The sequence below is a fragment of the Olea europaea genome, chromosome 1 (assembly GCF_002742605.1).
Source record: "Olea europaea var. sylvestris chromosome 1, O_europaea_v1, whole genome shotgun sequence".
Lineage (NCBI taxonomy): Eukaryota > Viridiplantae > Streptophyta > Magnoliopsida > Lamiales > Oleaceae > Olea > Olea europaea.
In genome coordinates, this window is record NC_036237.1 from 11,259,619 (window position 1) to 11,271,232 (window position 11,614).

The following is an 11,614-nucleotide window of genomic DNA, read 5'->3' on the forward strand; positions in this document are numbered from 1 at the left end:
TAAATCTGATCTTCCCCGAGCCTGAAGAGAGGGCCTGCTACCCTAGGTTGGGGTGCGTGGCCATAAGTGAGGCGATTCTTAGAGCCGGTCTTAGGCTTCCAATTTACCCTTTCTTTAGGATGATACTTAGGTCCTATGGGTTAGCCCCGACCTAACTCAATCCGAACTCCTGGAGCCAAATGGTAGGCTCCTGGATGTTGTGGAAAGAGGCATCACTTGGGGTTGAGATGCCCTTCTCCGTCTTTCAGACCCTTTATATCCCTAAAGTGATAGCTAGTGGGGATAAGACCCGGGGCTGGTATTACCTTACTTCATGGGGTTCCTATACTCCATTCGTGCTCGATCTGAGTAGCTCCATCAAAGAGTGGAAGGGCTCGTGGTGCAGGGCCACAGGACGATGGGATACGATGGAGGGAGATCCCCTGACACCTCTTACGATCCCCACGAAGTACTCGACACTTAGTGAGTATCGCAGTTGCGTTTCTTTATATTTCTCTTCGGTTCGGATCGTGACTAAAATTTATATTTCTATTGAAGGTACATTTCCTCGGTGTGAACTGTCTTCCGAGGACTTCGACACCATTTGCATCATCTATCAGCTGCCTCAGAAGAAGAGGTCATACCACTGGCTGATCAGAAAAAATCTGCAGTTCGTTACACACGACCTGATGGCATCTCAAGGTAACTGTCCCGAAGCCTCTATCCTTCCATATTTCTGAACTCTTTACACTTGTACTGATTTATTGTTTGTTCCTTGTAGAAAACTTCAACAAGAAGATGCCCGTGCGCCCCAATTTTAAGACCATCCAAAGGATGATGGCAGATGCACGAGCACTGAAGACCTCCTCCTCCTCCACCTACAAGAAACAAATGGAGGACCTGGTGGATGCCAGTAAAAGGCTCTAGTCTTCGACGGAGGAGGAGGTGCCAGAGGACCCCGAGGCCAATCTATTGCGGAAGGGCAAAAAGAGTGCTGCCCCTTCCAAAGGCCCAACCGTGGCGAGGCCACCCCCCATTCTGAAGCAGACTACAATTCCAATTGGGGTGGAGAAGATGCCTGCACCAGCAAAGGTTGCTACTGCCCCGACCACTTTGCCACTTGCTGTGGTGCCTATTGCCCCAAGTGCCGAGGCAGCAGAGGAAAAAGAGGGCCCGTCCCTCTAAGGAGGTCGACTTCTTGGGCACCAACCCGGAGGAGCCGATGAAAGAAGTGTTGGAGGCTCTTCCTCCGAAAACGGCTGTGGTGGCGGTGGTCCACAACAAATATTGGACTGAAGAGTGGAGGGACCACACCGCTTCCTGCACAGCCGAAGACCTAGTAGCAGCCAACAGTGCCTGTGTGGCCCAAGCTCTCAGCACCAGCATCCAACTAGAGGGCTTGGTGAAGGACTTGAATGCTAAGAGGGAGGACCTCGCCAAGCGCCTTGAGGAGGCGATGCACTACGGGAATGCTGTGAAGGAGGTCCGGGCCAAGGCCACTGAGGAGAAGAAGGGAAGGAAGGAGGCCGAGGCCCAGCTATCTGTCGCTAGAGCTGAAGTGGAGCAGCTGAAGAAGGAGCTATATGAGGTGGAGTGCTGGGTGGCTTCTATGACTCGGCGAGTGGATCACGCCAACGAGCACCACCGGCTCGCCACGGAGGCTCTGGAGGCCTCAAACAAAGAAAAAACGGAGCTGAGGCAAAAGGCGAGGCTCAATTTGAGGAGATCGCCTCCTTGAAGAGGGAGTTGAAGTCGGCAGAGGAGGTGGCGGCTCAGAACTTCATTGACCACTTAGAAGAACACCCCCTATATGACGACTTCGCCAACTTTTGGGCCTCCTGGAGTGCCCAAGGCTTGCTGGGTCTGCTGAAAGAGGTCCATCCCACTTTGGATATCTCCTCTTTGGAGGCGGAGTTCGGAAGACCAACTGAAGGCCGACCTGACAGGCTTGCTGAAGAAGCTCTGGAGGCCCCGGAGGCGGTCGAGGAAGAAGCGGCTCGAGAAGACCCTTCAGTAGAATAGTGCCAACTTTTGTAATGGCTTCGGCTTTTGTATTTCAAATTCAAGTAAATGAAATGAAATTTTTTGTCAAGTATCGGTGCTTCTGCTATTTTATTGTATCGATCTGTTTTCCCTTGTATGAACGTTCAAGACTAAACGCCTCTTAATAATAACCAGTTAATAATAGAAGATCGGACCATTCAAGTTATTATGAAGTTGCTCTTAGCGTTAATCAATTAACAACTTGGGATCGGATCACTTTTGTAAACATATTGAAGGACTGAGGAAACAATTTAGTAACCGATGTGACAAAGAACCGAAGTTTCATTACTTTGACAAATTACGCCACACTTTACCAAGGCAATTTCAGCACTTAGTAAGCTAGGGAATTTACAACAGAGATCAGATCAAAACACCCATTCTTTAGACGATATTGAGATCGGGTCGGAACAAAAGCTCATCATTAATAGTACTTCTCAAGTGTTTGATGTTCCATTGATGAGGCAGTGCCTTTTCTACCATGTCTTCAATTTCGACAGTGCCCGGTCGGGATTCTCTGCGGATGCGGTAAGGGCCCTCCTAGTTCGATCCAAACACTCCGGCCCAGTTGATTTTGAAGATTGGAAGACTCTTCTGAGGACGAGGTCCCCCAAGCGAAGAGTTCTATTTCTGACCTTGGAATTATAATAGCGGGTCATCTTTCGATGATACTTTGCCAAGTTCACTTGGGAAGCATCCCTCCTTTCTTCAAAGAGGTGGAGTTCGCTTATTCGAGCCTCATCGTTGCTGATCTCATTGAAATGTATTCGACGGTATGATGGAACCCCGACCTCAATCGGGAGCATGGCCTCGGCTCCGTAGGCCATCGAGAATGGTGTTTTCCTTATTGCAGTTCGGGCAGACGTTCTTATGGCCCAGAGGACGTAGGGGAGTTCGTCTACCCAAGCCCCTTTTGAGGTGTCAAACTTCCTTTTCAGGGTGTGCTTGATAGTTTTGTTCACTGCCTCAACTTGTCCGTTTGCTTGAGAGTGATGAGGCGTTTAGAAGTCATTCCTTATGCCTAGCTCGTCACATAATTCATTCATCTTCCTGTTGTCAAACTGTCTTCCATTGTTGGATACTAAAGAGTGGGGAAATACCGAACCTACAAATGATGTTCTTCCAGACGAATTTAGTAGTATTTGCCTCGATGATCCTGGCAAGGGTTTCAGCCTCGACCCACTTAGTGAAGTAGTCAATGGCGACAATGACAAAAGTTGCGCTTCCTCTTCCTTTTGGGAGTGGACCAATGAAGTCAATGCCCCACTTGGCGAATGACTAGGGGCTGGTTACTACGGAGAGGCTCTGAGAAGGCTGCCTCTGAATATTTGAGAAACGCTGGCACTTGTCACATTTCTGGACAAACTGGCACGCGTCCCTTTTTAGGGTCGACCAGAAGTAGCTTTGACGGAGAACCTTGTGTGCCAGAGCCGTTCCTTCGGAGTGATTTTCGTAAATTCCCTCATGGATTTCCCTGAGTACGTATGTGGCCTCTTCGTCCCCCACGCATCGGAGAAGTGGCGAAACGAAGCCTCTCTTTTAGAGAGTATCTTCTTGCAGGACGAAGTGTGCAGCCCTTCTTCTTAATTTTCGTGCCTCGCTTTTAGAAGCAGGCAGTGATTGATCCTTCAGATAGGTGATGATAGGCTGCATCCATAATGGGATGCCTTATATCCATAGTACCTTTTCACCTTTGAAAGTGGAGGGCATTGATAAGTGCTCAATAGGGACAACCTTTAGCAGCTCTGAATCATTGCTGTTGGTCAGTTTTGAAAGGGCGTCTGCATGTATTTTCTAGGCGGGGGACTTGAGTCAGTTCGAACCTTTCAAACTGAGGGACTAGGTCCAGAACCAACTTCAAGTATTCAACCATGCTACTGTCCTGGGCCGCGAAGTTCCCATTGACCTGATTCACTACAAGTTGAGAATCACTGCTCGCCAGGAGCCTTTTGACCTGCATTTCTTTAGCAAGTCTAAGACCTGCCAGAAGGGCCTCGTATTCAGCAACGTTGTTCAAGGCTTTGAAGTCGAACCTTACTGCGCAGTTCAGCTTGTGGCCTTTTGGACTTTCCAAGACGATCCCTACCCCGGACCCAGTCTCTCCTAAGGACCCATCTACGAACAGTTTCTATGTGGGGGGCTCAGCTGGTTCCATTGTCGCCTCCACTTCTGGGGTTTTGGCAAACTCAACCATGAAATCTGTAAGGGCCTAGCCCTTGATGGCGTGTCAAGATCGGAACAATAGATCGAACTCACTGAGTTCGATTGCCCATTTTAGCAGGCGTCCTGACGCGTCTGTTTTTGTATCACCTGCTTCAATGTGAAGTTGGTGAGAACTTCAATTGAGTGGGCTTGGAAGTATAGCCTCAGTTTTCTTGAGGCCCTGATAAGGGCGAGTGCCAGATTCTCCATGTTTGGGTAGCATGTTTCAGCTAGGAGAAGTGCTTTGCTGACGTAATATACTGGTAGCTAGTGCTCCCTTTCTTCTTTAACTAGGACGGCGCTGACCGCCACGTTTGAAATCGCTAAGTATAGCAGCAGTGCCTCATCTGGCTGAGGTTTCGAAAGGAGGGGTGCCTCTTTGAGGTGCTTTTTCAGTGCCTGGAAGGCTTCCTCACATTCAGAAGTCCATTGGAACTTCTTTCCTTACTTAAGCACATTGAAGAAAGGCAAACTTTTATTCATGGCTCTGGAGATGAAGCGACTAAGTATGACTATCCGACCATTGAGGTTTTGGACCTCCTTTGGTTTTTTAGGTGACCTCATCTCTAACAAGGCCATTATTTTCATTGGATTTCCTTTAATTCCCCTTTGATTGACAATATATCCCAAGAATTGACCCGAAGCCACTCCGAAGGTACATTTGAGGGGATTCAACTTCATCTTATATTTTCTAAGTATCTGAAAAGTTTGGTCGAGGTGGCTTATGTGTTCAATGGCCCGAAGGCTTTTTACTAACATGTCGTCCACGTAGACCTCCATGGTTTTGCCAATGAGTTCGGTAAACATCATGTTTACCAGCCTCTGATATCTAGCTATGGCATTCTTCAATCCGAAGGGCATGACTTTGTAGCAATACAGACCTCTGTCTGTAATAAATATAGTAGCTTCCTCATCAGGTCGGAATATAGGTATCTGGTTGTACCCTGAGTATGCATCCATGAAGCTCAGCAGTTCGTGTCCAGCAGTGGAATCCACAAGTTGGTCTATCCTTGGAAGAGGGAAGCTGTCTTTAGGGCATGCCTTATTCGGGTTTGTGAAGTTTACGCACACCCTCCATTTTTCCCTAGGCTTTTTCACCAGGACCGGGTCGGATATCCACTTTGGGTAGATAACTTTCCTTATGAAACCACTGCGGCTAAGTTTGTTTACTTCATCTTTCAGTGCCTCGTACCTCTCCGAGTTGAGGGCACGTCTCTTCTGTCGATGAGGGGCACAAGAGGGGTTAATGTTAAGACGGTGGCAACTGATTCTTGGATCTATTCCCACCATGTCTTCATTCTTCCAAGCGAAGACATCTAAGTTCCTTTTCAGGAAGCTTATCATCTCTTCTTTTGCTTCGGGGGACAGTGCCTTCCCTATACGTAAGACTTGACTGGGGTCTTCTGTATTGGCGGAGAAAGTTTCTAGTTCTTCCATTAGGGTTGCATTTGGTTTAGAGTCAATTATTCGAGGATCTAACTCATCAAGAGGGTGACCTTGTTCAGGGGCCTCGTCCATGTCGACGTCTTCCTCTTGTTCAGAGATATGCCCTTGTTCAGGGGCGTCGAGCATTTCCACGTCTGTACTGGTTTCAGTGGAAACCTCAGTTAGGATTACATTAATAGTTCGGGGCTCCGACTTTCGCAACGAGTTTAAGTAGCATGACCTAGAGCCCATCTGACCGCATCGGACTGTTGTGATCCCATGTTCAATTGGGAATTTCATACACAAGTAGTGGATGGATGTGATGGCCCAAAGATCTTTTAGAGTGGGTCTGCCCAATACACCATGATAGGTTGATCTGTGGTCCACCACTAAGAATTCCATGAAGTGTTGGGCCACTAGGGGTGCTGAACTCATCTCGACGGGCAAAGTGATCCGCCCTCGTAGGACGATGCTATCCCCAGTAAATTCGAATAGTGGGTTGGTCATGGAGATCAACCCAGATTCAATTTGCATTTTGTCAAAGGTGGAGCCGAACAATATGTTCACCGAACTATCATTGTCGACGAGCATGCGTTTGAGCCCCTTTTTGGCTATCACGGCTCTCACAACCAATACGTCGTAATGGGGATGGTGGACTCCTTTTGCATCTTCCCGGGAGAAGGTGATTGGGGCCATCCTATCGATCGCTTGCGACTCGTTGACAATGTAGGTAATCATTGGTGGGTCCTTTGCTTCCCTTGTGTAATTTCTTTAGGCGTTTCTGGTGTTGCCATTGATGTGAGGGCCCCCAATGATTGTGTCGATCTCCCTGATGACTTGGCCCCCAGAGAATGGGGCTTGATCTCTCTGTTTAGATTGACCTCGGTCCCTGGACTCTCTTCTTCGAGGTGATTGCCCTCTATGCACTCTCTCTTCCCTGTTCGGGGAGGCGGATCTGCGAGGATATTCTTTCCTGCTGAAAGGGTGTGGGTTGCTCCGATCAGGGAGTCGGTTAGCGTATCGGCACTCACTAGTGTCATGCCCATAGACTTGGTGGAACGTGCAAAACCTTGCCCCTTCCAAGGGCCTGTTTAACATTTTCTCCTCCTTCTTCTTCTTCTTCTTATTATCAGCTCTTCCGGATGGTCCCCCTTTGGCAGGAGGGTTCTCATATGTCAACACCGGCATTGCATTCAATGTGGTGGAAGCCAGTGCCGGTCCGGAGGTGGGAGCTATTGTATGACCTACTTGAGTCCACCGTTGAGTGACAAGGTGTGCTATGGGTCCTCGACCTACCTGACAAGGTGGCATGGTTGCGATGATCAATCATTTCTTCACTCACGATTTCAATTCTCATCATTTCCATGAGTTCTTCATCGGTGAAAGGATTCTTGCTGCGCACGTCCCTCCAGAACAAAGTGTTCATTTTGAGGCCGCCTTTCAGAGCTGAAAAGGCTTCTCTGTCAGTGACCTATTCGCAATATGTGATTTCGTCCATAAACCTGGCGAGATAGCTTTTCAGCGTCTCTTCAGGGGCCTGTCTCATGTCTTGCAGGCGTTGCACTGGGGCCTCTTCTTCTCTTCGCGAGAGGTACTGATTCAATAATGCCTTTTTCAAATCTAGCCAACTTCTAATACTTAGTGGAGGAAGCCTGCTGTACCACACTTCGGCGGCTCCGCCTGGTGTTAAATGGAAGGCTCTGTATTTTAGAGCAGGCAAGGCTCCCCTGAGACTCATTTGTGTCATATACTTGGTGAGGTGCTTCTCCGAGTCCCCATTTCCTTCATACTTGGGGATCTTAGGGGGCATAAAATTTGCTGACATTGGAAAGCTTCGGATCTCCCTTGAGAAAGGGAGGTTATCATCGTCATCATCAATCTCATAAGACCGACAGGGCCCATCTGAACCTTCATCATCTTGAATGTTCTGGGGAGGTGGAGGTGCTTCTCCTCGACTCTCCCAATCTACTAGGTTCCTCCTGTCCCCCCTATTTCTAGGAGGAGGAGAAGCTTGTTCTTGTTCCTGATCTGGCCGAACTAATCCTCTCACTGGGCTCCCTATTGCTAGGATCCTCCCCTATCTGGTCGAAGACGCTTACCGATCTCTGTTCCTCATATTTTTGAGGAAAATTGTCGCCCAAGTGTGGTTCTGATGGCTAGTTCCCTTGCACATAAGATGTAGCTTCGGCGTCTATCTCCCTTTCGAGGGGGCGTTCTGTGTGCCGGCTCATATGGCCTCAGAAGCGAGATATAGGGGCTTCCTGCACCGGATAAGATCCTTGGGGCATTTGATAGCCCTGATGACCCTGGGCTTGCATGAAAATTTCATGCATCGCCAAATTCTGAGCTGCGATGTCCCTCATGCCCGTTGCTATTTGAGTCATCCCTTCAGTTAGCATGGCTGTTCTTGCGCCTCGACGACGTCGGTGATAGGGTCTCTGGTGAGTGACATTGTTATGGAGCACCTCTTCTTCTGAGGCCTCTCTCATTGGGTTGTCATCTTCATGGCTATAACTCATCCTATCTCATTTTTCAAGGGTGGTGAGAATTTGGATTATAACTCGACTTTGTTATTTTTCAAGAACGTGTCCTTTTCAGGGTTAATCGCTAGTTTTTCAGTGATTTCTCCGGTGGAGAATGCAGAACTTTGAACGGGAAGTTTTTCCACAGACAGCGCCAATCTGTTACCTCGAAAATTGGACCTTCCAAATGGCCAACTGAGAACTACTCCACGTATTCCTCCTTGCGCACAATCAACGCATGGTCAGATACACACGGTCGGGACCAGCGGGGCAGTGGCTATGGCGGTCGTATACACTCCGACGGTCAAGTCAGGTTCAAGTAGACGGAATAGTGCCCAGGGGTTGTGTAAATAATGAGGGAAAAGAGAAAATATATATACTTGCTATGGAGTAAGAGTTTCATTACCTTTGCTTCTTGCCAACCCTTGGGTATTTATAGGTAGGATGAACTGTTGGATGTGAGGCACGTGTATACATATGACGGTATGAGGTGTCTGTTCATAGGCGTCAATCGGTCGTGTCTGTAGAGTGTGCGGGTAATTGCTTATCCCGAGTTAAGTTGACATAAAGTTGATAAGTCACATCAACTAGCCTCATGGAGACGTCAAATCAATTTAAACCTTAGGGGCAGAAAGGATCTTGGCAAAGATCTCCTTCTGAAATTGGCGACGGATTCGCTTCGGCCTCAGGGGCGAGGGTGCTTTGGTCAGTTCAGCAGGATCGCCTATGTCTCGTAGTGTGATAGAAGGTCGTTGACATTGAGGAGATCACTTCGGAACCACTTTGGATGGGTGTCTATCAGATCGGAGTGTGTGGTGGTGGACATTTTGAGGTGATTCAGATAGGGGCGTAACAGACCAATCTGTTGACCTCGAAAATTGGACCTTCCACGTGGCTAATTGAGAGCTACTCCACGTATTCCTCTCTGCGCACAATCAACGCACGGTCAGATGCACACGGTCGGGACCAATGGGGATGGTGGTGGCCGTATACACTTCGACGGTCAAGTCAGGTTCAGGTGGACGAAACAGTACCCAGGGGTTGTGCAAAATAATGAGGGGGAGGAGAAAATATATATAATTGCTATGGAGTGCTATGTAGTAAAAGTTTCATTACCTTTGCCTCTTGTCAACCCTTGGGTATTTATAGGTGGGATGAATCGTTGGATGTGAGGCACGTGTATATGTTTGACGGTATGAGGTGTTTGCTCATAGGCGTCAATTAGCCGCGTCTGTAGAGTGGGCGGGTAATTGCTTCTCCCGAGTTGAGTTGATATAAAGTTGATAAATCACATCAACTAACCTCATGGAGACGTTAAATCAATTTAAACCTTAGGGGCAGAAAGGATCTTGGCAAAGATCCCCTTCTGAAATTGGCGGCGGATTCGCCTCGACCTCAGGAGCTAAGGTGCTTTGGTCAGTTCAACAGGATCGCCTATGTCTCGTAGTGTGATAGAAGGTCGTTGACATTGGGGATATCATTTTGGAACCACTTCGGGTGGGTGTCTATCAGATCGGAGTGTGTGGTGGTGGACATTTCAAGGTGATTCAGATAGGGGCGTAACAACAACCATTATTTGGATAAGGAACTGTCGAGATATCCCAAAAAGGCTCACTCAAGGCACCAGATTCCACATGTAATGGATTCATTACGAATGCAAATAACATGCTCATAGGCAAAAGACAGCATCAAGGCTAGACGAAACAAGAGCATGCATATTACCATGCAAAATAAGTGCTGCAGCACCAGTACTTGCAATTTAAGTCCAGGCTTGTGAAAGGTGTCCGTCAAAACAGCAAAAATTTCTTGCTCAATTGTCAAAAAATAACTCCGGTAAAACTGATAACAGAACTGAGAAGCCTGCAAGGTACTCACAGCAACAGTTATGCTACCTTCAGCATAAATTATTTATACAATACGAAACATACAAACACAAACCTGAAAGTTCTTCAGCATCTCCAATAGAAGGTTTAGTCCAGTTTCAGCAAAACTCGCTCAGTGTGCCGGAAATCCCAAATGATGGAATCCATCCCAAGCTTTAATTACTGATGCAAACCACCAATAATAAGAATAGAGCACATTGTCACAAAATTGTTGTGGAATATTAATCTAAGTAAACTGAAGTAACTTAAGCTCAATCCCATAATGTTAACCACCATAAAATCAAGAAGGAATTATCAATTTGAACTTTAATACAAACCTCACTGGACAATTGAACCAAAGAAGGAAAACAATGAGCAGCGATAGCACGAAGTAATGAAAAGAACTTGAGCCGATGCTCGGGATAATCTTCAAAGTTCTTTGTAATCATCTGTAAACGGTAAACCAATGGTGAAGTCAACACAGAAGAAAATTATGTAGGCATTATAAAATTAAATCAGTTTTAGATAAATTATAATAATATATGTCAATTTTGAAAATCAGTATTTCACTTAAATAGCAATGTGACCTTAGTTCTAGAACATGTTTTGTGTTGATTTTGAAAATTAATTTTTTGATCGTTAACTTGAAGGCTAGGTCTGACCTATATGTGAAGAGGTCCAAAAAAATAAAAATAAAAAAATGACTAACTATAGAGCTTGTTTGGGAATGATTTTTTTCCCAAAAATTTTGATTTTTTGACCGTTATTTTACTATTTCAGCTGTCATATTTGACTTCTTCTCTCACAGATCGACCCCACTTTTCTCATAACGATCAAAAAGTCAATTCTCAAAATCACTCCCAAACAAGCTCTATGTTAAGTAACAGTCAAAATTTTGAGTTTTTGGCTTGAAAAATTAGCACCAAATTGGAGCTTAATCCGATTTAGGACTTGAACCATATAGTAAACTAACAATTTTATTTTTAACAACGATTTTTGGTGAGTTGTCAGATAGATAATAACGTAGTGTGGTGTCATTTTGGCACAGTGGCACTTAATGGTAACATATGATTTTGTGTTAATTTTTTTGATCAAGTGACCATTAGTATAACAATTTAAAACTTTAGAGCCTTTATGGTAGGAATTAAAATCTGATTTTAATCTAAGTCAAAGTCAAAAAATCAATATTAACCACATCTTTTATGAGTTTCACAACTTTTTAACCACATATTTGAAAAACTTCTATCATAATCTACTAAAAAATCTAATTTTAATCCCCACCAAACACTCATCTTAATAAGCTTACTTTTCTATTTTCTTATATTTATTCATTTTTCTCTCTCCTTTTAGGCCTTTTAAGTTAAAAAGTTTGTATATACGTTAATCTCAAGTGTGGCCTAGCAGGACCATTTCAAAAATGTTCAAAGACATCATGTTGGGGATGGCAGTGTGTTAACTTGATGCCAACATTTGCGGCCACTTTGAAGGCAGACTAACATTGAGTTCACACAGAGCCGTGGAGCCAACATGTTCTTGCTTGAAATGGAGAGTCGAAATATTTAAGTTTTGAGAAGCCACTCGCAT

General features: G+C 45.8%; 1 pseudogene; it reads right to left on the reverse strand.

Moving 5' to 3' along the window:
- Window positions 1-11,614, reverse strand: part of LOC111404342 — a 31,130-nt pseudogene extending 19,516 nt beyond the window's left edge.